This window comes from Siniperca chuatsi, linkage group LG3 (genome assembly GCF_020085105.1).
Source record: "Siniperca chuatsi isolate FFG_IHB_CAS linkage group LG3, ASM2008510v1, whole genome shotgun sequence".
Lineage (NCBI taxonomy): Eukaryota > Metazoa > Chordata > Actinopteri > Centrarchiformes > Sinipercidae > Siniperca > Siniperca chuatsi.
This window is the reverse complement of record NC_058044.1, coordinates 15,571,209-15,597,437: the sequence shown is the minus strand read 5'-3', so window position 1 is coordinate 15,597,437 and position 26,229 is coordinate 15,571,209. Positions and strand designations below refer to the sequence as shown.

Below are 26,229 nucleotides of genomic sequence, written 5' to 3'. Positions count from 1 at the left end.
TTTTGTTACGGATGCAACACATAGGATTTCCCATTTATTTATTATTGTATAATGGAATGTAAAATAGTTTTTCCGCTAAGCTAATTTAATTACTTTTCATGTTGCGTTTATTTAAAAGGCCTCAAAAATTAACAAACAAGTTTTTTTTTCTCAACAACTTAAAATGAAAATTTCAACACTTTTACTTACTGATGAACAGTGTAGCTTTTTTGGTGACTTCTTACTGTGCCAGGAGGTGTATATCGAAACTCCAAGCAATAAAACAATCATACATTTTTGAACAATCACGCCCCTCCCATCAAATAAAGTGACCTTTATCTCAACAACTGATATCCCACTGGTTAGTGAATGATCCCTCCCTGCGTTATTCCACGACCCAACTTGTTGTTTCAACAGGAAAAAAGTCAAATGACAAAGATGCTCCACTTTTGACTCTATTTCAGCGTGACTTTAATACTGATTGCACACCAGCAATACATGAAATGTAGTCTTGCTCCAACGTTTGTGTATCAAAATCAACTAAAATGCTACATGCAAGCTGTGGACAAAGTACTTTTAACACCTGTGCAATGTAATGAAATATAAAATACAATCTGAAAAGTGACACACAGTTACTGTAGGCCTATGTATTATACTGAACTAAGACTAAACACACAGCCAACAAACTCCTTACATTAAACCACTGCACCAGATGTTAAAGGACCAAAATCTTTGAGATGCTTCCATTCATCTCATGTCAAAGTTATTACACTGTCAGTCGTAATTTTGAAGTTAGTGCAGATGACTTTCAAAAGGCTGCACTGTATAAACATCCAACAATAATGTAACTTAAAAGAAGTCCTGATCTTCACTGTGATGGATTACCTAACTTAAGCAAGTCTCTGCAAGTGTATTTTCGTACTGTAAGAAAATTATTGAAAACCAGGAGTTAGGCCTATTAATTGTGTAAAAACACAACAAACTAAAGCACTATGGTATATTTTGGACAACTGTCAGCAGTAACAGTGAGTAAATGTGATTAGATGTGATTAGACAAACACTGGATATTGTTGTCCTGCAGATGTACATAGGCTCTATCTGCCAACACACTGTTACCCCATGATCAAATAATGATGGCTAAACACCAATAAACCACTTCACTGCTTCCACCTGTGATAATAAAGTAAGAAAAGTTACCTGTGAAACTTTTTCCATGATTTAGATTACTAAAGGCCTCCCTGTAACATGTACAGATATTAAAACTTATCTATATAGGCTATGCTTCTGTGTTTGCACACTTTAGTCAAGGCCTGTGAGTTCTGTTAAGTAAGCATTAAAGTGAAATGTATTGAGCAACACGTCCAACGTCCTCGGCCTCCTCCCAGTCAGGGTTGAGCCGCTGTGTTGAAACGTTATTGCTCTGTGTGAGCACGTCTGACTCAATCTCAGTTTCCTATACACACACACACACACACACACACACACACACACACACACCACTAGCAAGTTCCCTACTGTGTGCAGTGTTTTATCTGAATGTATGCATGTGTGTGTGTGTGTGTGTGTGTGTTGCTACTCTAAACAGAAATCCAGCTTCCTCACTTCTCTCTTCTGTCCTCAGGCTGTCAGTTGGCTGACCCCGACCGTTACCGTTCAGTACAGCTCTGTCTCCTTGACAACTGGTTGTCACGAAGATGTCGCACTCACCACGCACCTGACATCAGGAAGAAGGAAGCGCAAGGAATTCAGGTAGGCGCACACGCACGCACGCGCACACAAACACTGTGTTGAATGAGAGGTGAATGCTGGAGGTCTGAAGTGTTGAAACTGCTCTACATGATCAAACACGTATGATATTGTCCGAAGTGAAGAAGAATAAATAGTGGGTGGGGAGAGAAAGAGGGGAAGTATATAAAGGAGGAGAATAGGAGACACCAGTTTTAGGGGTGTAACGGTACGTGTATTCGTCCCGAACCGTACAGGACGTGCGGCGACCTCCTCGGTTCGGTACGCTCTGTGACCCAAACTATTACCATCCAAAAAGTCTAAAAACTACCCGCACGCGCGGAACAGAAATTCTAGAGAGCGAGTTTTACCCGGAACCTTTTGGCAGCGCACCAGTTGCTGTCTATCAGCTGTAGCATGCTAGTCGGCTTAGCCCGGTTAGCCAGGTTAGTCCAGCTCATGCAGCGTCGCTGCCTCCGAATGGTAAACACAAATGAGAGACCGGAGCTGGAGGATCCTCCCTGACATTTAGATCCTCTGGATGGAAACTTTACGGTTTCCCGCTTAGTTACAATGGGCAACTATAAGTGTCAAACTGTATGCCGACATTGTTTAACTGAAGTCGGGTCTGTCTGTGGAAACACTTCAAACATCACCTGAATGTGTCGATTAGTGGAACGAGACAAAAACAGACCGGAAGGCGAGTCCTTCTCCTCACAGCGTTCAGGCAGCCTCTCACTGCAGATTCGCTGACGGGAGCCAAATCAATAACTAATGCTAGAAGAGTATTTATAGCTGCAGGTATGCGACCATACTTGTCGTAGAGAATAAAGAATTTAAGCATATGGTCAAAGTGCTTGCGCCCTGCTACAATGTCCCTTCACATGTGCATTTTAGTCAGTCCGCCCTGCCTGCCCTGTATAAACCAGCTCAGGAATCATCAACATGTCAGGAGCATCACTGACATTTGTGTTATTTATTTTTTCTTACTGACAATATGACAGTATTTAAGTGCTTTAACAATTACAGAAAGAATTATGGCCAATGAGCTGTTGAATGTTTTTCAAAATAAATGACAAAATGTCATTTTCTACATTTTTTTGTTTTCCCTGCTGTCACCGAACTGTGACCCTAAAACTGAGTAACTGAGATTTTTGTGTACCTTTACACTCCTAGCCAGTATATGTTAGGCCTGTAGCCCACTGAATAGCTTCACTGTTTTACTTTCAGTTCAGGTTTAGACCAGCAACCTCCTTAACAAAGGTGAGAAACTGTTTGTATTAGACATTTAACATTTCAGATTTCCCCTCCAGCAGTTGGCCACGTCTGTGCCATCTGCATGCTGACAGTTAAACACAAGAAATCTGAGAGTATGTGAGTCAGTTGTTATTACTGAAAGTTGTCATTACGGTGGGATCTGCGTACGTCAGGGGAGTGAACGCTATAACATAAAAACAGCATGTCATCGTGACATCAGGGGTGTATACATTTGTGAATGAGCAAAAGGTTGGCCTGTGTGTGATCATCGGTAATAAGCATGTGGTGGACGTGAATGATCATGTGGTGTGAGTTTTTGAACTAGGTGTGCAGGAGACTCCTTAAGAGGAATGCTGCTGTGGCTGAAATGATTCAGGTCGGGCTGTTTGCGCGCACACACACACACACACACACACACACACACACACACACACACACACACACACACACACACACACACACAGATTGGCTAGGGCCACAGGAGGATAGCATTTCCCATCCGGAATGATAGGAGGGAGGGAGGAAGGGAGGAAGGTGTGTTGGGCAGTCAGATTCTGGTTTGGTGAGTTTCAGGAGCAGGCAGTGTGTACACCGTACACAAATCAAAAGACAGAGAGAGAGACGAGACAAGACGGAAAGAGAAAGGGAAAGATTTTCTGAAATGAAAAGAAACGGAAGAAAAGACTAAAAACTTGCGAGGAAGTATTTGGAGAGTTCAGATGACGGACAGCGAAGGCTCCAGCAGCACACCTTCACTCAACATCATGCAACCTTTACTTGAGCGACGCGTCAGCTATGGTGTGCTGTAAGGAAGACAGATTCTTGTTTGTTTTCGGGTGGAGAGGGTATTCTCTGATGTGTTGCCTGGGATCATTAGCGTGTTGGTGTGTGTGCATTCGGAACTTTTTCCTTTCTCTCCCTCCCTCCCTTGCCTCTCCCCCTCCTCGCTTCTGAGGAATGTGGGGCTTATGTCAGTGAGAGTCAGGTACAGACTCACTAATTACCACTGCCATTCCTCCCTCCCATCTATCCCTCCCTCCTTCCCTCCCTCTTTCTCTCTCCAGCTCTTTCCTTGAACTTTGCCACCTTCAGCGCTCCCTTCACTCTCCTCTCTCCTCCGCTTCGAGACCTTGTGCACTCCCCCCCACCCCCACCCCACCCCTCCACCTCTCTCTTCTCTTGTCTCCTGCTGTTGCGTCTACAAGCGCTGTCGTGACTGGAGCAGAGGAGAGGACAAACAGAGAGGATCTGAGTCAGAATCCAAAAAAACACCAAAAGGAGAACAGAAACTCTGACTTGTCCTCTGTGTCTCTCAGTGTGTGTGCAGTGTGTTTGTTAGATGTGTCTGAGATCTCTTCTGATTGTGCTTTGGGGGACCTGTCATTGAAGACAGGAGGCGCCTTGACAGTGAACGAGAGGCAGGAGAGAACCCGACAGGCAGCACAAAGGAGGAGAGGAAGAGGAAGGGAAGATGAGAAAGTGACAAGCTGGATTGTTGCTTTTGAACGGCGGACGAAGAATCTACAACGACGCAGTGACTACACGTCCCATCATCCTACAGGTTGGCTGGGAACTCGTCATGCGTCTCTTTTTCTCTACTTTCTGTCTGTCTCTCATTTAAATCTTAAACTTTAACAGTTCTGCTTTAAGGCTAGTTAAGTGTTTTCTCACCTGGAGGACTAAACACACACACACACACACACACACACACACACACAGTGGGTATCTGGAAGGACATTTCTTCAGCTGGTCCAGTGTTCACACTGACCCAGCTGACTGCTGTAACCTTCACTACAAGGTTATGGGACGGGGACTCGATGTTTATTTGTGTGGGGATGTGTGTGTGTGTGATCAGTTGCTGTCTTGTTGAGTCGTGTATGTGTGTGTGTGTGTGTTTTTCAGAAACTGGTTGAGCAGGGCGCCAGTTAGCCTTGGGTGTCCTGTTGTTGTACAAATGAGATTTAGTTGTGTGAACGTATATGTGTGTGAGTGCACGTGCCTGTACATATACTGTAGATTTGTGTGCAGTTACAGTGTTTGTGTCTGTCTGAAAAAAGTTCAGTTAATCTTTCAAAGAGCAGAAAAGTGTAATTTCTTCAACTGTAGTTTGGGGAACTCTGATGTTTTGAAGAAGTTCATGTGTGTCTCAGACGCATGATATTGTGATAAGTGTTCTCATTCTTCACGATCTTATATTTCTAATTTATTCCTAGAATATTATGTGATTTACGGTAAAAACCAATTAGCAATTTTCCACAAAAAAAACCCCATTAAGGATGGACATTGTCAAATCTAACAAATTTACAAAATTTGAAAAATACACATGAAGGTGTAGTAAGGTCATTTGCATAGGGCCTAAATTTAGGAGACTTGAATTTGGGATACGCTTTAATGTGAGAGAAAAGTCATAGTTTCACTCTCACTAACTTACTGTTTCTTGAAAATCACCTGTGGCGATGGAGGGCAGGGAGCTGCAGAGTGACACCTGTAATACACTCCTCAGTAAGTATGCATACCTACGTGTGTGTGTGTGTGTGTCCTCCATCAAAACAGGCGACCGGCTTCCTTGCGAATACTGTAAATACTTCCACAAGTTTAAGGCGTGTAAAAGGTGTGTGTTGAAGTGCTGGTCAGACCTGATAAGGTGATGACAAACGGTTTCTTCAAACTGCCTCATGCAAAACCAAAACCAAATTTAGATACCAGTTAAATGTTTAGTATATGATGGTAACTATTTAAATGGACCTGCCTGTCAGACAGTGGCTTTAGGTTCATTGGTGTGCAGAAAGGTTCAAGAGGTGAACCATTTTTCAGAATGATACTTATCTCTCAACCCACTGTATCACATTCCACAGTTGCAAAATGGGACAAACAGCTATCCAAGACAGGAATTTATATTGTAGCATGACCTTAGTGGTATCGTGTTTGGGCCCGCTCTAGTTTCAAGAAGACAGTCAACATTGGAGAAACAGAGGGCGACAAGAAGAAAAATAAAAGATCTCATTTGTTTTTTAACCTGACGAAGGTTAAACTGATTTTTAAAAGCAGGAAGCTGATGGGAAATTATTATTTAGCAAACCTCAAGCATAAGGAAGAGAAACAGCTTAAACGGCATGAATTACACACACACAAACATGTAGTATATGGTCATGTCACATGACCGTCACATGATCATCTCACTCTTATGATGGGGAAGCACAGATTCAGTCTAGTGTGTGTCTCTGTGTGTGTGTGTGTGTGTGTGTGTGTGTGTGTGTGTGTGTGTGTGTGTGTGTGTGACAAAGCCATAAGCCTAATCCACCAACACTGAAGCAGAAATGTAAAGCTGCGGAGTAAAGAGACTAATGCAGCAGTTTATGAAACACCTGTAACACGATCTGATCACCCTCTCTCTCCCTCTCTCCTGTCTTTCTTTCTGTTTGTCACAAACACACATACCTGGAAAGCACAATGGCCACATTCTTCCCCTCTATTGCCCCCTCCCCTCCACCTCCCTCTTTAGCTCCCCTCGGATTGGGCCAAACACTGAACGGCAGCGAGACGAGGGGAAGCTGAAACAAGTATAAATTACATACAGGTAGAAAATCTGATCTGACGCCTCTATCTACAGGATGACATTATTTGTCAGCATCTTCCAAAAATGTTACAAATTACTTTAGGAATAATGAATCCGTTTTCTAATCTAACAACATTGTGGTTAAGGTTTGGTTAAGTATACAAAAAAAGCACAAAAATGGCTTGGCTATTGGTTAAAAGTCTATCTGTAAGTGTCTGTAACTGTCGGTAAGAACCGAGAAACAAACAGCGGTCTCCTTTGTTAAAGTGTGATGTTTTGTTGACACATCTGACCACCCCGACTTCTTTCCTCTGCAGACTATGTGTCTCTATAATAATGTCACACTATTTCCTCCTTTGCTCTCAACGGACTAGATTTTCCATATTTGCTACGGCCACTAGAGGGCTTTGTCACTTGAACGTAAACACGTGTTGTTTTTTGCCATTTGTTAAAATGACTGATGCTCTTGTTTTTCTTGGAGGACAATCTCATCTTGATGGGTACCAAGCCGTTATGCCCTTTTGGTTTAATTTGTCAGCAAGTCCTCCATAACTGTTAAAAATGACTGTTACAAAATTATTCATATTATTGTTGTCTGATCTGCCACCTTTATGTTGAGGGTTTGGTTAAGTTTAGGAAAAACACTGACTGTTGGCAGGAAGCGGTCCTGTGTCAAAGTCATACACTCTCGTGTCAACGTCACACAGTGTATTAACTAAACCACCAACCCCAACCTCCTCTCTTAATCGGTATAACGACGTCGTGCTAGTTCTGCCTTTGCTCCTGACAGACAACAGTAATTAAGAGTAATTTTTCACACACCACAAGACCACAAGAGGACCTCAATCCATAGGTCATTTAGAAAAGATGACCAATGCTGTCGGTTTTCTGGTGAGGACAGTCTCTAATTTGTCCAGCTTTTTTACCTCCACCACAATACATTGGGGATTGAATATACTTTTGTAGAAAAATTACACTTAGAAATTCGGCAGCAACATCTCTTTCCAGAATCAATGCCCACAGACCCAATGTTGTCTCGTAGAAATTACATTTATATAAAACTTGCAACAGCAAATACGTTTTGAAGGAAACATAATTCTGCCTGGATTATGTTATTTTTTAATCAACATGATGAGAAAATGTTGTTAATTAACTAATCTGGCCGCAAAAATGACAGTGACAACGTATATTACATTTGTTGTCATTATTAAACTTTTTTATGGTTATGTTTAGACACTCACGGCATTTGGTTAAAGTTAGGAAAAGACTGAGGTCTCAGTTTAATACTGAAAAATCCAAAATCACCTGAAGCACGAGACACAGTGTTTTTACTTAATCAACATGTAACCAAATCCACAATCTTTTCATTAGCCTCAACTGTTGCCTAAACTTAACCTTTTACACGCATCCATCCACCCACCCGACCGCCTGCCTATGACTGCCGAGTGGCACATAAATGTGGTGTAATTGGGAAAATAAATTATTACTATATTAATGTAGTTCCTTTGAGACAGGGTTGGACAGACCTCATTGTAAACTGTTGTCATAGGGACTGTTTCTTCAGCTGAAAGTAGTTCCAATGAAAACCGTTCACAGTTGTCAAATGTCAACAGAATACAATTCAGACAGATATTTCAAAACATGGACAAATTAAACCAAAACTATCTGCATGGACTCATACCACTAGTGAGAAAACCAGATTATTTTGTAAAGAGAGTGAGTGGATGAGACGAGACATTGTGCAACTGTCTCTCTTCTGAGAACGTGGCAGGAACGATGCACACTGTTGAGTGTGTAAACAGGTGACATCCACTCACTGTGAAGGCTGGATCAACACTCCTCCCCCCTTCTCCTTACACCCCAGCCTCTGCCATTCAACCCCCCCCCCCCCCCCCCGCACCACCACCCCGCACCCCCTGTGTGGTGACACTGCTGAACCCTCCGTCCTCCCCTCCTCCTGCTCGCCTCCCTCTTTCCCTCCTCTGTCCTTCAACCTGCTCCTTCGCTAATGCTGTTATTATGCTTCATTTGACTGCTAGTTTCTTGCTCCTCCTCTTGCCTTCTTGGAAGGAGTTTTTTTTTCAGATCGAGTGAGGATATAGGCATATGAAAGCATAGGTGTGCATTTTTTATTGATAAAATCATTATGGGAACATATCGCTGGCTGTGAAGAGATGCTTTCCTAATGTAATTCCAGTGTAAGTGATGGGGGACAAACTCGACACTGTAGAACCAGGACACTTTCATTGGAATTGCTTTTTCACGGCTAGTATGGACAGGAGGAACAATTACAGTGACCAATAACTGTTTTAATATACATGTGGGCATTCTGGTATTGTTTTAAAATAAACGTGAAACTATGTGAACTTATCCTGCATCCAAAAGACTGTTCTCAAACAGGCTTTTCTCTGCATACCTGTTGCTACACACAATGGGCTAGTTGTCTGGACAGCAGGCGAAGAGGCAAGGTGTGTGTGTGTGTGTGTGTGTGTGTGTGTGATTTGATTCTGGCAGGGAAGGCAAAGCAAATGCAAGTGGTGTTGAGGGGTGTGTGTTTGTGTGTGGAAGTGAGTAGGTTTGGGGGACAGAAACCACCGGTAGTACACTGCATCTCACGATAAGATCCAACCCCAAACACACGTGAACACACACACACATGCACCTACTCTGCCACCCCGCCCCGCAGAATGGAATGTTCCATGGGGCCGAGACTGACTCTGTGAACCCATTCACAAAACTGACACAAAGTAGACATACTCAGGCCACACACACACAGACACACATGCATGTGCAGACAATCAGGCTCATCCCTCTCTTCATCATCCTCCCTTCGCTTTAACGTTCTCACACTCCTTTTTCCTCACTTCTTTTTGTCTCATGAGTAGTTTCAGTGCGAGAGCAGGTGAACAGGTCGATTACATAGCTTTTTAGTTTCTCAGGATGATTTTTTCTCCTCATCATAAAACCCCTGTTTCGGTGTGGTGTGAGTGAAACTGTTTAGCTATTGTGTGTTCAGGGATCTCTGTTTAAGGGGCGTTAGCTGGAGTTGGCCAACGCTGAATTCCTCCAGCTTTTCATTCAGCTCTTATCTGCCTGTTTTACTTTCCCTTCTCACCTTCCAGGTCTGTGTGTGTGTGTGTGTGTGTGTGTGTGTGTGCGTGTGCGCGCGCTAGAGAATGATTTGTCTTTCCAGGAAACGAAGGATGGTGAAAATGGCAGGTTTAAGATAAAATGTCTGTACGTTTAGAACGTATACGAACATGGGTGTTGATGAAGGAGACATTCCAATTCCAATTACTAGTCAATACTTTATGATCTTTATGATCCTTGTAATTACAGACATTGTATGCTGAGTTATCATCCTGCCATTTAAAAATGAGATGCTACATGCAAAGGAAAAAGGTTCAGTCAGAAGCTCTGATTGGACTACATTCATTCATGTGTTTACAGTAGAACAAGGAAAAACCGTGTGTGGGATGCAAGTTGCACAATTATTTGGTGACACTGGTGGTTCGTACAAAGTGTCGTCCTACCACGTCTGCTTCGAATGGCTGCACTTAAAGGTGGGGCGAAACGCCTGCCATCACAGAGAGGGATGAAATACAATGAATTGTACAAATGGGGATAATGATTCACAGTTTTGTACAGCCTCTCCTCAAAGGCATTCATGGCGTTGCACTCAGTCGTGCTCAGTTGTGGGAGCTTGAGAGAGAAGTTTCGTATCCAGCATTCTTTCTCATCTCCACACATCTGGCCAGTTGCTGTGTAAAGTGGCTTGCTTGCTGGATTGGACTTACTCCTGTAGATCAGTGAAAATTAGGAATTTGGTTTTTGTCATTATATGAAATGCTTAGGATGAGTTAGATGACGACGATCAAATAAGAGTTAGATGATGAAGCATCTGTAAATGTTTCCTTTGAAATGGAAAAATGCCAAAAATATATTATACAGAGTTTAATGGAAAATCCCTTTCTTTCTTTCTTTCTTTTTTTTTTTACAACCAGGGTCTTAACATGTAGTTGTGGCTATCATACATACATATATCATACATTTGTGATTATAACATTTCCCTCAGCAGCTTTACTGGTGAAATATGACAGCTTTAGGAAGGAAGTGCTTTAGGACCTGCAATAGGAGCCATCAAATGGTCAGGCAGGTTTGTTTGTTTGTTCATTGTTTATTTAGCAGGGACAATGCACAATACATGTACTGTATGTAGCTAAATGCAAATTTTCATCTGTAGTCACTGGACAGAGGCCACTAGTGAGGTTACAGAGATAAAACTCAAAACCTTACACTTTGTAAAAAACACACACAAAAAAAGACCAATGAAAAACTAAGAAACAACAACAAAAAACAATAACAACCACCCAAAAACAAACCGAACAGAAGAACAATACTAAATTCTCAGCAATCAGCAATCCCAACACTATTGAAAACAGACATCATCAGTTCATCAGTACAAGAAATTACCAACCAAACAATGCTGGCCACATTCAGCGTCTCTTAGCTCAATGACTACAGTACAGACCTGTCCTTCAGCCATGTTTTCAAACTAAATTCAAAATGATTAAAAGTACTGCGCTCTCTGATACTCAGTGGTGAAGAATTCCACATCCCGGCTGCCTTAACTGAGAAGCAGTTTGAACCAAATAATTTACCAAATAATTTAGTGATAAAACAAAGGCTGACATGTAAAATGTCCATTACAAGTGCTCATTGCTTTGTAAAACTGCATGTGTGCATGTAGGTACAGAAGGTAGAATCTACTGCAGTTGAAGTTGGATTTGAATGGACGCTTAAAATGGACAGTTTGAGTGATAAATTTCTTCCACTTCCAAATAAGTGATTTACATACTGTGGCTGAAGCGTGAATTTAACAGTGGATTTGTTTACAACCTGTCAGATTGTCTGGACTGTTGAGTTTGTCTTAATGGACTTCACTGTAAATCTTTGTCTGCTTGCTATGTGAAGCACTTTGTAACTTTGTTTTGATAAGTGCTATATAAATAAAGATATTATTATTATTATTATTATTACTAGTGTCTCCACACAACCAGATGTCACCAAAACAAGACCCAAATTGTAAACATCTGGAATTTTTTTTATAGTAGTGATCTCAGATTCGAGCATATTGTGTTCTATGCTATTCTGTTATTTCATCTACATGCTGGTTACACTCTATCACATGATAGATAGGACAGTCACCCATGTTGACGTTACAATGGTTACTGGTCAGATAATAAGTGGCTTCAGTGTGGTTACAAGTCATAAGGATGACTCTGTCTCTCTGTTTCTCCTTCTATTGTAACTTTTTCTACCTCCTTCATATCTCCCTCCCTCTCTCTCTCCTTCCTTGTCTCCTTGACCTTGGCTGTGATTGTAGCACCTAAACACACAATGCCCCTGCTCTGCCATTGGTTAGTGACAAGCCTCATTGGTGCAGTGTCAGCTGACCAAATTCTAGGCAAAAGGGGAAACTTCTTTCATCAGGATGGAAGAAAAAAAAAAAGTAGGACTTTAATGTCAGATCCTGTGTGTGTGTGGGAGGGAGGGCAGAAAGGCTCTCTTTTTGTGCTGAGTCATTTTTGTTAATCACAAGTGGGACACTGGGATTGGTTGACGATAGTTACAGGATGTGAGATGACCCTTTGAATGAGGAAGTGTTACAGCAGAACAGAGGCACAGACACAAGTCTAGTCTTACTGTCTGAGGATTTTTAGGCAGAACAGCATTTTTACACTCAACATTAGTCAACTTTAATTCATCTGTCCCTTCCTTCCTTCCTTCACACACATGCATACATAGTTTGATACTGACCCTATAATATATTATGCTATTGTCTGATTGATTGTCAGTAAAACAGTGCTTGTAAAAATGTCAGAAAGAGTGGAGCAGGGCATTAATAATTATATTCCTTCAATTAATTTTTCTTTAATTTTTAATGTTAGATTTAAATCCCATCAATGTTTTCACATTAGCAAGTTTAGTTTAAATTTTAATTTTGTGGAAAGAAATGGGTCATCTTTTACTTTTGTTTCAGTTTTAGTTATACTTCAATCAGCGGTATCATAAACTTTATAAAACCTGCACCAGAAGTTTGAAAAGAACATCTTAAAGCAACAACCCTGCATTTACTTGAATTAAAAGACAAAACCTTTCAAAATGTTGTTGTATTGTTTCAGTAAGTTCCTGATATATGTAATCTTGCTACTAACTCAGATTTTTGTTAACAAAAAGAGGTTTCTAACCAACAGTGTTAGTATTTGTAATTCTTCATTTATAATAATAAAAGTGCAGTGGAAAGAGAAAAGGTACAGTAAAGTAAATGGGGATATTAAAAGGTTGACAGACAGAGACAAAAAGTCCATAGTCAAAACACAAGCCATAGGAAAACACAAGGAAACAGGTGCTCATATTTAAAGTGTTTCTGAAGGTGTGTATCTGCTGCCTGCTGGAAGTATTTTCATGACAAACAGGCACTTTGTTCTGCTGAAGCCCTTCAGCGGTCTCACATGCCCTGCAGGGGTGACACACATCTCAGGACGTTCACATTTCTGTAATGTTGTTTCCATCAACAGTCAAGACGTTTACTGTATATACAAAACAATACAGTACCTCTCAACAGTGACATTGTTTCATTCAGTGTTTCTGCAAACATCTATGTTGGAATTTGCTTGCCCGGCAATGTTATAATGTTTGACTCAATGCTTAAATCTCACATGTTCCAAACGTGTAGTGCTGGTGAAGACCGCCTTGTAGAACATAACACACATATTTCATCAACCGTGTGTAAAAGGTAAGGCAGTTACGTTTCAATGACCCAGATCTTAATTATCTTTTAAACATAATTATCAGTTTGAAAGGCTACTGATACTAAATGGAAACTGACACACAGTACAGCATGAATGTTTGTGTTTACGTGCTTGAGTGTTGAAGTGCATGTGGGAGTGTATGCTCCAGTATTATTATTTTTCTTACACAAACACATATTGTAAACAAATACTGTGTGATGAAGACAGGTCTTTTAAACAATATATTTTAATTTTATAGATGACAGTAACAGAAAATATAAGATAACAGTTTTGAACAGTAAACATTACAATTTTAATTATTTAAAAAAATAAATAAATAACAACTAGAAGAGTGCAGATCTCTGCCAGGCCTGGTATCACCAAATGGCATATGAATAACACGCCAATGTCTTAAGTCATTCCCCTTTTTTGATTTTCGTGTGTCATTTCACGCTATTTAGTCTACTGACTTATATTGTGCAGAGATGGCGTGTCATTTACAAAGTCTGCGTAGGGACCGTGGATGTATGAAAAGAACTGGATACAGCGTTGGAGGCAGGGCTCCGTTCATTCGTATGAAAGCTGCTCAGTGGTGCATGAAGCCAAAAATATTCAAAAATTACCCGGATCTTCCGCATAGCTTCCGCATCGTGCGGCCACACAGGAGCAAGCACACTAGAGACTCCGCCAGCCGAGCGGGCAACTTCCAGCTTAACCCTCTGCTAACTTGAATGGGCATAAAATTATTTAATCATGTGGCTCTTCTAGACTTTCCAAATGTTATTGGACCGAATGGATCAAATTCTCATTTTGCGTGGCTCAACTTATCCACCATTTTACAGCTGCTTCTTTCACAATGTAAGTCTATGGGGAAAAGTCTTTTGGGGCCAGTGTGCATCATGTGATGGACACGGAAGTTGTAATTCCATGGTTTGGCCACTATGTCAAATTGGCTTCAAAGCCCGGAGCACTTCCTGGGGGCTTGGTAGGTACGAGGTCTTGGTGGATGGATGGGTCAAACAAACAGGACTTTCACTCAGGAGACCGCTGTTCGTGTCCTGTGTGAAACCAAAAGTCAATGTTGACTTACGTAACGTATTTAACTTAAGTCGCGTATGTATGTAACGTAACTTAAGTACGTAATGCTTACTCCTGGTCGACATAAAAATGAATAAAACTTTATTAAACTTGAATTGAGAAAAGTCAAATATACATAAAAATGCTGTCAATAAAACATTTATTGCTGCAATTTACTGCTCTGTAATCTCTTTGTGCACATCTGCCAACATGCACAGCGATGCGATATTGATATATAAGCGTGTGTTAAGTTTGAGTCAACTATGTTACTCTCAGTCTGGTTGGCAACAAGACAGCAGACACAAACACAGGAGACTCTTCCTCAGACTTGGACATCCCCCTATCCATCTCAGTGACCGTTGTAAAGCTGTTGATGTACAGCTTCTTACGGTTGTGTACAGGTTCATATCAGACCTGTCGGGCCAGTTCCCGCATGTCTTTCTTTCTGTTAACACCAAGCTGATGGCCATCTTTACCTCATCCTGCTGTCTCCAGTGCTAAGTATTGTTCTTATTATTATAACCCCATTATTGGACTGTGTTTTTAAGTTCTACTAACTGTTACAACTTTGTCTTTTTTATTTTTTGCAGTTGTCTTCAAACCTCCAAATTAAGCAGTCTGAGGAGGGGGATCGCTCGCTAGCATTTATAAGCAGTATATTAACATTTAATAAATGGATTATTACACACTATAGGATAGTTGTAAGCTGATTTAAGTGTCTATTGATGTATTTGTGGAGGCTGGTGTATAAACAGATGATCAGAATCAGAATCAGCTTTGTTGGCCAAGTATATAAACACATACAAGAAATATGACTCAATATGGTTTTGGAAATATGGTTTTGCTCTCAATGTTACACACAGTTCCAAAGAAGATAGAAATAGACATACAGCTCAAAACAAAGCTGAACAAATATAGGGAAAACTAAACATAGAATTATTATGTACATACAAGTATAGGTGAAAAATAGGTGTGTATATAAATACATATAAAAAAGCAACGATGACCAACAACATACAATATCTGTATACAAGTCAAGTGTTCTGTAGATTGTAAACAAATAGAAGTAGTGCAAAGGAATAAATACTGAATGGGTACTAGATTACTTTATGTACATTAAGTGGATGGTTATGTACAGTATATGCATGTATACATGTCTATACACAGTAGATACAGAGTGCAGGATAATGAATGACAATATAGTAAAACACAGATGTAATATAAAATATGTCTTCATAGGATAAATTATACTTGTTGACAAATACTGTACATTAATAAACACATAAAATGCCCTTATAGCTGCTGACAACTACATTATAGTGTGTTGTGAACCAAGTTTTACCGAATCGCCTCTTCAGAGTTTTTTTGTTCCATTTTTCGTGCTTATGTTTTCCATTTTTTGAGAAGGGGTTTTTCCTTGTCTTTTTGAACTGGGTCGGGAACCGTTGATGCGAGCTTGAGAGACATTGTATGTGATATTGGGCTATGCAAACAAACGTGTCTTCACTTGACGAGATACGTGTGCGCGTGAAAAAGTGTGTTTGTGTGATACAGTGTGCTGGTAGTAAAGTCATCTTGGTCTTTGAATCCTGCTCTCCTCCACCTTTAATATAGGTTTATGGCTGTGCACGGCCTTCACGCAAATCTTATTACACCCTGTTGGGGAGAGAATAGATTTTTCCATCTGTAAACTTTGAACTGGCTATCTACATATAATGTGTGTGTGTGTGTGTGTGTGCTGCCAAAAAGGCAAGAATCTGTGATTGCATGTCCTTCATTAACAGAGTCACTAGTTAATGTGTCACTTGTACAATGGCAATAACACACACACAAACACACACATATACACACTTGTGCTGGAGTAGAACGGCACCCCGTCTGATAAGAGTATATAGGCCCTATTCTCTTTAAGGGTTGTTTAAAGTTATGTACACATCCACACATTGTCAACGTGGTCTCCTTCCTCTTCTCTCTGACCCTCTGTGTTTCTGGCAAATATGACTGGAATGTGACAACTTTAGTCTACTTTGTATTCGCTTTATCTCTATTGTATTTATCAGTGTGTCACCAGCAAAGTCACTTTCAATTCACACTTAAATGCAACCTGAAAAAATAAAGTGTATTAGCACTTGGCAGCTAAAACTAAGTCACCATAATAATTTTGGTGTCAGGTCCTGTTAACACCTGGATTGGTCAGAAGAAGTCCATTTGCTCACTGTGGCAAAACCAGAAATGTGTAATGGACTTTTGGCTGAACTAGCCTGTGGAAGCAAACTTGTTTAAACTTGAGATTTAAATCAAAGAAACCTTTGACTATCATGCTGATAAAATACTATGATTACCAACCACTGGGGCTTTCAAACCAGTTTTAAAATATCCTAGGTGATCACAGAAAAACCTGTTAAATTCAGCCTTCAGCAGGTTTATCCTAAAATGCCTCAAGCAGAGATTACCTACAAGTTATTTTTTTCCCATTATGCCCGAAGATATACAAAAAAGTAAATATTTGGTTTGATGAAACATGGTGGTTCTCTGGATAAAAGTGCTCTCAAGTAGGCAAACACTGACAGCTGAAGTGACAAATCATGTAACTCCAAAGATCTTTGCCTTTTGGTAACCTTTGTTTTGTTAGCTATACTTTGGTTTGACTTGGGGTGAAGGGTTGCCACTTGTTAATGCGCAAGGGATGACGTCGTGGATGACTTTGGTGATTCCCTGACTTTTCCTCTTACGCCTCCATGAGCTTGACATTTTTGTTTTTATGGGAAATGTCTCTACAACCATTGGATGGATTGCCATGAAATTTGGTACACACATTCATGTTCACCTCAGGATGAATTGTAATAATTTTGATCTCCGGACTTTTCCTCAAGCTCCATCATCAGGTCAAAACTTCAATTTGTCGAATAGTTTGGTTTGTCACCAAATACCTTCAAAAGTAAAGACTTTCCCATCAGCCTCAGCTGTACTTTACTAGACACTACCTGCTATACATCAGCATGTTAGCATTGTCATTGTGAGCATGTTAGCATTGTCATTGTGAGCATGTTAGCATTGTCATTGTGAGCATGTTAGCATTGCTGATGTTAGCATTTAGCTCAAAGCACTGTTTTTTTATGCCATTATTTGAGGCATACAACAAGCTAACATGGCTGTAGAAAAGTCTTGTTTCAGAAATGTGTGTGTTAAAAATGAACCTTCACTTGCTGCTTTGATTGGGGAACTTGTGATAGATGGCTTCTGTTTATGTTGCCCACTTCTACAGAAAGGCTGGAGCTTCTACAACATTATTCTCCAGTGTTTGAATTCTGACTTGGATTTTTCTGTGCTGATCCATTTGATTATATATATATATATATATATATATATATATATATATATATATATATATATATATATATATATATATATATATATATATATATTTGAATAATGAGAAGTCAACACACATGTGCAGAATGTATCTGTAAATACATCTACACACTAACTCATGACTTTCCCCTGATTGATGTCAATCATAACCTTTTGTCACACCCTCTGCCCTTTTATCCCTTCCCTTCCCTTTTGTCTTATTCCTTATCAGCTGAGAGAGAGAGAGAGATTGAAGGAGGAAGAAAAAAGGTGGGGGGTTACCTGTACTGAGTGGCCCCTCCTCTCTCTTCTGGCCATTGAGAGTAAACACTACCTTTGCTTACCTCCACACTCAAACACACAGACATAGGCAGGCGAGGAGACTCTCTTACTGCTGCAGCCTGTCACCATCAAAGGAGAGTGAATGGACAGATATAGAGTGAGTTTCAGACAAGTTTGAATGTGCAAAGTGACTCCCCAAAGCAAAACACACCGGCTGCATCTTCTCGGCAAGCTCGTTGATATCTGCGCTCCTCAGTTTGGGATACAGGTATGGTGTTAATGTCGACCCTCAAGTGTGTTTCTGTCTTTTTGAAGTTGTCTGTACTGAACACATATCTTGTTTAAGCCTCTTTAAAAACTTGTTGTCACTTCTTGTTGTGTGACTGTGATTTAAACATTTTCACTTCATCACTTTTGACCCCCAAAAATCTTGATCAGGTAACTTTGAAAAATCTGATTCTCCAGCTTGTGAGCAAAATTTTGCAATTCTGAAACTATCGGGTAACTTTATGACAGATGACCTTAACCCTTCCTAGTGTGCCTCGGCCCTCTGTGTAAAAATGTTCGGAAGTACTTTTGAACCTCTCTTTGACTAAACCTTACAATCTTCTGATGGAGACCTTCTTGAGTAAACAGGAGTTTATGATATATATCTCTTCTGGCATTCTGCTTTATTAGTTACAGTTTACCAGACTTCCCTGTTTCACCGCTTTATCTAAGCCAAAATGATTGGAAACAGACAACAAAGGCACTTAAACCAATCAGTGACTGGAATTGAGATCAAGATGTCCTTACAATGAAACCAGTGGAACCAGTGGAGTAGCATGACACTGTGTGTGTGTATGAGTGTGTGTGTGTGTGTGTGTGTGTGTGTTAAAGGTGGGGGATAAAAAATGCTTCGGTGACTACATGGTATTATCACCCATAGACTTCCGGGTTCTTCGTCATATAATATGTGGACTTTTACCCTGGTTAGGTGAGCTGTTTGTTGTATGCATGTGTGTGCGTGAGAGAGAGAGACAGAGAATCCAGTGACGTGGTGCTAAATTTAGTTCATTTAAGTTGCATTCAAGGCTAAACAGGCAGTGAAAAAAATGACAATATTTGTTTTTGATGGTTCAGTTCACTTTTTTTGTAAGAGATGTTCCAAGTTACAATTAAAACAAAGTGATTATGTTGACAGAAATGTTATTTCAGTTGCACATTTCTGTAATTGTGCCATTGTAGGTGTCTGCCACATTGTGTTTGTCGTCAGGGAGGGCTGTTGTTTGATCATAAAAGCGTGAATGTTGGTTAGCTGAAGGTTAGCTCTTTTGTAAGCCTAAGTGCGAATGTGAAGGATGCTGAAAAAACAAAATGAGGTTATATTCAAATATTTGGATCATTTATTGTTCAGTATGTCAAATATTGTCAACTCTCCAGCCTTAAATCTTGCTGGTTTCCCCTTATAAACACACACACACACACACACTTAGGGGGCTACTAAATCCTTTATCACGAGTGTGTGACACTGTCAACGTCAGTAGTAATTGTCTGATACAATGTCTGCTATGGCTAGCTGATTATCCTGAGGAATGTGTTTGCCTAAGGAAGCAAAGCCCCTTTCAGCTAGCAGTAAAGCTAAAGCAGATCTTATGATTAGTAATGACTATGTAGCTGTGTGAGGGGACATATGTGGCAACATTTGGTTACAGTTGACCTTTCTATCCTGTCATGCTTTATACTGAGACTGAATTCAAAGCCCTTCTGTTTATAATTAGTGCCTAGACTTATAAAATTAAAGTTTTAATCAGTCATCTTCAATGCTGATGCTGTTATTTGAGTTTGAAAGGAAATGTGAAGATGCAGGCTCTTTGTTATTTTGCTTAAAATCACGTTGTTTGAGTAAAACTATGATGTTTTGAGTGGACAAATGTGAAGGTCCTGAAGGCAGGGGGGCTCTCAGAGTAAATGAACTGGAATCATCCCACTGTGGTGAAGTTGGGGTGGGCTGAAGGCGGTCACTTACGCATTTCGTCTGACCTGAAATTCTTCAGGCCAGTTTCACTTTAAAGGGCTTTCCAGCTCCGAGGGAGGCCTGAACATTTGGTCCCCTCCTCTCTGTTCGCCACACACTCTCCCTACCCTTTTCTGCATTTCCTCCCTCTCCTCACCCTTCTCCTTCTCAGCTTGCCCTCCTCTCCACACCTTCCTCATTTCTCCTTCCCCCTCCCTGCTGCTCTTCTTTGAGCTTGAGTGAACCAGAGGAATGAGGGTGACAGGTACATGGATGGGAGGAGAGAAAAAAGGGAAGAAAAGTAATGAGAAGGAGGCAACGGAGAATGGAGGCAAAGACAAAAATGAAGGGAAATGTGGTGTATTGTAGATTGTAATTGTGTAAAAAAAAAAAAAAAAAAAATTCTTCAACCTCTGAACAAGAATCGTGTTATTTAGAGCGATCAGTCAATCAACAGAAAACTAATCTGCAACAATTTTGATAATCACCCAGGAGAGGCTACATTTTCAGAAGTGTCGCAGCCGAAAATTTGAAATTGCTGAAAAGCTGAAAAACTAAAAGAAGTTGAAGTGGGAGATGAAATATAATTAGTGAAAGAAGTTTAAATGGCAGTAAAGTTGAGGTGTTAATATAAACCTGCAATATTTTTTAGCCACTTGACAATATCATTACCTTTTAAGTTGATATGATGAACTTGTTAGCAAACAATTATTTACACACCCAGCAGTTACAGAGCAACATTATCATTCAGTTGGCTTCGTGTTTGTGTCTCCTTTCTGAATGTAAGTCCAGGGAGAGCTGCAGATTCAGGTGATAATTCTCTGTAGGTTCATCACTACGAGCAACCCCCCCCCTTTTTTTAAATTATCATTTGGTACATTGTTATTATAAAAATATTGATTGTAGCCATTTTAAGTGTTGAGTGAAGTTGAAGTGAAAGTCCTGAGAGAAACTGAAATTGTGAAAGTGAGATAAATTGAGCTCTGAATATACGAACGTATCACTGAAAGTAGATGAACTCTCAGTTAAACAATAAGAGATGAAAACAGTGGAACTGTCAGCTGATGTGTGTTGAAACACTGAAAGCAGTTGAAAAGATTTTTACAGACTTTTTACAGACCAAATAATTAATCACTTAATCGAGAAGATAATCTGCAGATGAATCACTAATAAAAATAGTTGTTAGCTGCAGCCCTAATGTTGCTTGCTAAGTACCATAACTGTACAGGACTGTGCCTTGGTGATATATGTAACTCAGTGTACAAATAACACATCAGTTAAAGACAACAGCTCCTCAAAAACAATGCGAAGGGACACAAAGCAGATATCTTAAGACACCATGATAATGAAGCTTCCCTCAGTGTGACTTAATGCTTCATCCTGCTTCATCCTGTCTTAGTCAGCATGCTGACAGTTGAGCTGTGTGAACCACAGTGTGAGGACATCATGTGTCCTGAAGGGTCAGCCACAGTTCTCACTTCTCTTCTGTCAGGTTCATTGTTTCACTCGGTTGTAGTCGTTTACTGCAGCTGACTTTGATCATGTACGTGTGCAAGAGACACTGGGACTAAATTTCCTTTGTGTTGCTTCACATTTTCAAGTATTTTTTGGACACCATAACCACTACCTGAAACAATTAACAGCAGGAAGCTTTTTCTTTTACGTTCCTAAAGCAGTTTGTCAGTTTCTGCGCTCGTCTGAGAGGAACAGTTTCCAGGAAAGCACAGTGTGGGACTCAACACTGCGGTGTACTCCTACAGGTCGTATCGCTCTACAGAAATAAACAACAGGACCTCTGGTCTTGTGACACGCTACTCATTTACTTATATGGATGACTTGTAATAATAGATGGCAGTCACAGGCTCTTCGGCCGAGATACTGATTACCAACACTGCTTTATTGCTGACTTTATTCCTGCTTAGTCACGGTTTTTGCATATGTGGCAGATTCCAGTGTATATGTGTGTGTGTGTGACCCTGGCCTTAAGGAGAACCAGCTTATCAGAGATAACCAACAAAGTCTAATAAGGACTCTCCAATGTGATTACTTATGATTTAGTTCTAAGTAAGCGTGTTTCAGCTTAAAGCCAATGTCAGTGGCAGGGTTATAGAGTTAAATATAAAAGTCGGTAAAGTATGGTTTCCAGTCTTCCATCATGAACAAAAATCTATCATGATCCACAATGTGTATGTAACACACACTATCCCTGTATACTTTACATCAATTTAAAGGTAATATTCTAGATTTTCTTACTGTCAACAAATCCCATTAAAAGACCAAACTAACAATGAATTGATCCAACTAACAAGTATAATATAGCTTATTCCTCTCTCCCAAAACTATTGAAAACACACCAGTGAGCCACACTGTTGCCCTAATGTTCCTTAGTTACAATGAACATGGGCACTGTAGTTTATTTTGAGTCAATCGATCACCAGATGTGTATTAATCCGTGGCTGAAAATAGTCCCTAAAACTAGAAACTACAGTGCCCAGCTGTCTTAGTAGTTTAAAAAATTAAAATACATATTTTTAGTTTTCAAAGATTTATATGTCTTCAACGAATGGGCTTAGGGCTGAGCGCCACAGACCGGGTAGGGAAGTCGGAAAGTGATGGATTAATGCTTTGTTGGTTTTTGTCTTTTAATGGGATTTGTTGACAATAACAAAAAAATAGAAAAATGCCATCCTTATCCTTAAATACTATTTTAATTAATCTATTCTTTTAAATTTAAACTTAAAACGATAAGTAAACTTTTATCCACAAATCAAGATTAAACCTGAAGCAGTCGGTTTATGGTGTAACGGTTTATGGTGCGTTTGTGTTCCTGACAAATGATTCAGTGAACCTGTAGAATGATTAAGGGGCGAGAGACAGTAAATGTTTTTCCTCCATTTCGCGAGTCTTCCTGTGGGGCTCAACAGTTAACCGTTGACCTGATGGACTGATGGTGCGGCTGTGCGGTCACCAGAACACCTGACCCCTCTGAGGCGTGTCTGAGTCCTGATTGGCTCCAACTAATGACTGACAGTTAATCTTTCATTTAGATTGACCCCCTTAGCTTAAGGGAAAGGCCTTGATGTTACTGATCTGTGATCCTGCTCCCCAATAAACGGCACTTTTCTAGCTTTTGCACACATGCCAAATACACACGCCTTGAAGGACACACCTTTTTGCTGTAATTTATATTCAGTACACTCCTTCAAATGTCATGGCAAGCGATTTTTATAATTGGTAGTTGATTATGCAAACAAATGAAAGGTGCTACAGTTCACATATAGCTCTCTGTGCTTTGTTGCCTATCCATCATTCTCTGGTCTTTATGCTAAATACACTTTCTTCTTGCCTGTTTACTCAGTCGTTAACGTGTGGGGCTGGTTTCAATAGCAGCTGAAAGTCAGCGCACTGTTGCCCACACACTGTGACTTTCATCTCTCTCTCCCTTTCACCCCATCTGCTCTCTGTCCCTCACTCCCTCTTTTCTTTGCTCCTTTCAGAGCACTGAGGGGAGTTTTTTTTTTAGACACAAACTTTCTAAGTGAGTGACGTTCTCTCATCTGGCTGTTTTTCCTTTCAGTCGTCTCTCTATCTGCTCTCTTGACTGCCCAGGAAGGTGTGTGTTGTTTGCTTAAGTTAAGCTGTGCTAGGAACATGTTCACCGTTGTTATGTACAGAATAAACACACGCGCATGCCTGAATACATACATACACACACACACAGCTGTAGTCTTGTGCTGACATGACATAAATCACTCTAGTGGTAACTCCCAATCAGAATTTCCAAATGTCCTCTCAGAGTATTTATAAAATATGAGGAAGTATTCAAACCCCAGTTTGAACATTTCCTGTTGTTTTTGTTTTCAATTTCTGCAACTCTAAGCAGAAAACCCTTGAAACCCATAAAAACTACTTTTCCCATCAGCCCCTTCTCTGCTCACTAACATCACCCACTGTGTCTTAATTAGTTACAAAGTGTAGATTTGTAGGTTTGTGCAACAGCTACTTTGGTGTTTGTATTTATCAGTGGAAGTGGAAGAAATATTCAGATCCTTTAAGTACCAATACATTCATGTATAAGTATTATCAGCAAAATGTACTTAAAGTATCAAAAGTAAAAGTATTCATTTTGCAGAAAAGAAATGGCCCCTGTGACTGATATATTATCATATATGACATTATTAGATTGTTAATACTGACATCAATGCGTATGTAACATTTTTGTAGCGGTTTGAGGTGGGGTTAGTTTTAACTAGTTTACATACTGTCAGGTATTTACTCCCAGTGGTTTCCAGACTTGGAGTTGGGCCCCTCCTAAGTGCCACAAGATAAATCTGAGGGGTCTTGAGATGATTATGGGAAGAAAAAACTAAATTCCTACTACACACTGCTTTTTTAGGAAGGAGTCACAAGCCAAAAAGGTTGGGAAACACTGGCTTAGTCTTGAACAAATAATCTAATATTTCTAAAATGAAAGATCTTAAGAGAAACTAGTAATTACAGCTGTCATGGATGTAATGGACTAAAAAAGTACAATATTATAAAATATAGTATAAGTATAAAGTACCAAAAAATGAAAATACTCAAGTAAAGTACAAGTACCTCATAAATGTAATTAATTACTTTCCACCACTGTTTTTTATGTGTATGTTTGTGTATTTCACACACAGAAAACTTCCTACTAAAATTCTTGTGTCTGTGGGACCTGCCCACGTACACATAGACGCTCTCACAAAGTACCTGTTTTAGCTCCACCCTCATCAGCTCTCATGCTTGCAGCTTTGGCTCAATGTGTGTGAGTGAATGTGTGTGTGTGTGTGTGTGTGTGTGTGTGTGTGTGTGTGTGTGTGTGTGTGTGCGAGGAGGCTGGCCTTTGTGCTCAGTGCCCTGCTGTACCTGTCTCTCATGGTGGTGGACTAACACTCCCAGAGCAGGCGGCCAAGCAGCAGAGCGCTGTGAAGCAACAGGGGTAGCTATCTGACCACTCTCTGCTTCTCCTTCCTCTTCACTTTCCACCAACATCCCATGTGCTGTGATCCTTCTCAAGATTTTAGCTTGGTTTCAGTCTCACTTCCCTCTCTCTCTGGCTGTCTTTGGTTTTATAGGAATTCTTCATCCTTGAATGAGAAGCTTTTGTGAGTGCAGACTGTGTAAAGATTATTATTTAGCAGTTATGTCTATGAATTTGTTTTGTATAATATTGGAGTGCCTCAGCTGCTGTAATGTTATCTATTGAGCGTGTTTTATGTGTTAAAACCGCATGATTGGATTGTTTGTAAGTGTTGGTGTTTCATTGATCCTTTTCTGCTGCCTTGTGACCTTGTTGTTAGGGGCTGCTGGGTAGACGCTATGTATCCACGTGTGTGCATACAGCTAAGATGGCGGCATCCTTGGGCCTGTTTTCTTCAGCACACTGGATCAGTGTCACTCAGGATAGAACAGCAAACTAAGAGACGCATTGTTCCTCACTGGACACACACTTTTCAAAGGTTTTTCTTTGGTCCATAATCTGCAATAAATTGGGAGCCAAAGAGAGGTTTGTTGGCTTACAAACTTCTGAATAAGATCTGCAAATGCTCCTGAGAAGAACGCATGATAGCAGTGCTGATTTAATGACAGGTCAGTGACATAAAGAATGAAATGCTCTTCCTCTTTCTAACTGTGAGGAACTATGCTTTAATAATGGCATGCCTCATTTGCTTATTTAAGGAAAAAGATGGAATTTGCCAGAAGTAGTCAATCTATGTTTATGGTATAATCCGGAGGAAGCCCCTAAAAGCCCTTTTTGTCTGCTCATAAAACATTCACTTTCCAATAACATGCTGTTAGAGAGAATCAGGTGCTTCTATCAATCATAAACACAATGTAATGGGCAATCTCCACAGCAATAACTGGGACACTTTAACCCGGCAGGTTGGCACTGTTAGCCAATCAAAACGTTGCTCTTTAACTTCCTTTGCAGTGTGCAGGCCAGCCAGCTCCTCCCTCCTGTGCTACTTTGAGTTCATAACCTTTGACCAGGTGAACTCTGTATCTGAATGTCTGTGTAAATTATGTTTTACCTAATAGCTGCTAGATGTTCTTGTTGCGCTGCAAAAAAGAGGTAAAATCATAATAGAAGAATCATGCTTAGGTTGTTATAACTTTGGCTTCTTTCTTAAAATCTAGTTTCTTAATAACTGAGGCGTCATCTGTAAATCTTTATGCCCTCTGTG

At 40.2% G+C, this 26,229-nt stretch overlaps 1 protein-coding gene across 22 annotated transcripts in view; it reads left to right on the top strand.

Moving 5' to 3' along the window:
* The first annotated feature begins 1,464 nt into the window (after positions 1-1,464).
* The window catches only part of rbm47 (RNA binding motif protein 47), a 35,859-nt gene continuing 11,094 nt past the window's right edge, over positions 1,465-26,229 (top strand). For 3 of the 22 annotated variants that reach the window (XM_044191062.1, XM_044191068.1, XM_044191052.1), the window contains exons 1-2: positions 1,466-1,728; positions 4,351-4,522. The gene's annotated coding sequence lies outside the window, so the exon portion shown is untranslated. Of the gene's footprint in view, positions 1,729-3,531; positions 3,767-4,350; positions 4,523-17,965; positions 18,290-18,977; positions 18,998-24,847; positions 24,984-25,022; positions 25,150-25,231; positions 25,634-26,229 lie in introns of those variants that run through there. The other 19 variants (XM_044191067.1, XM_044191060.1, XM_044191050.1 and 16 more) reach the window with 14 other exon arrangements.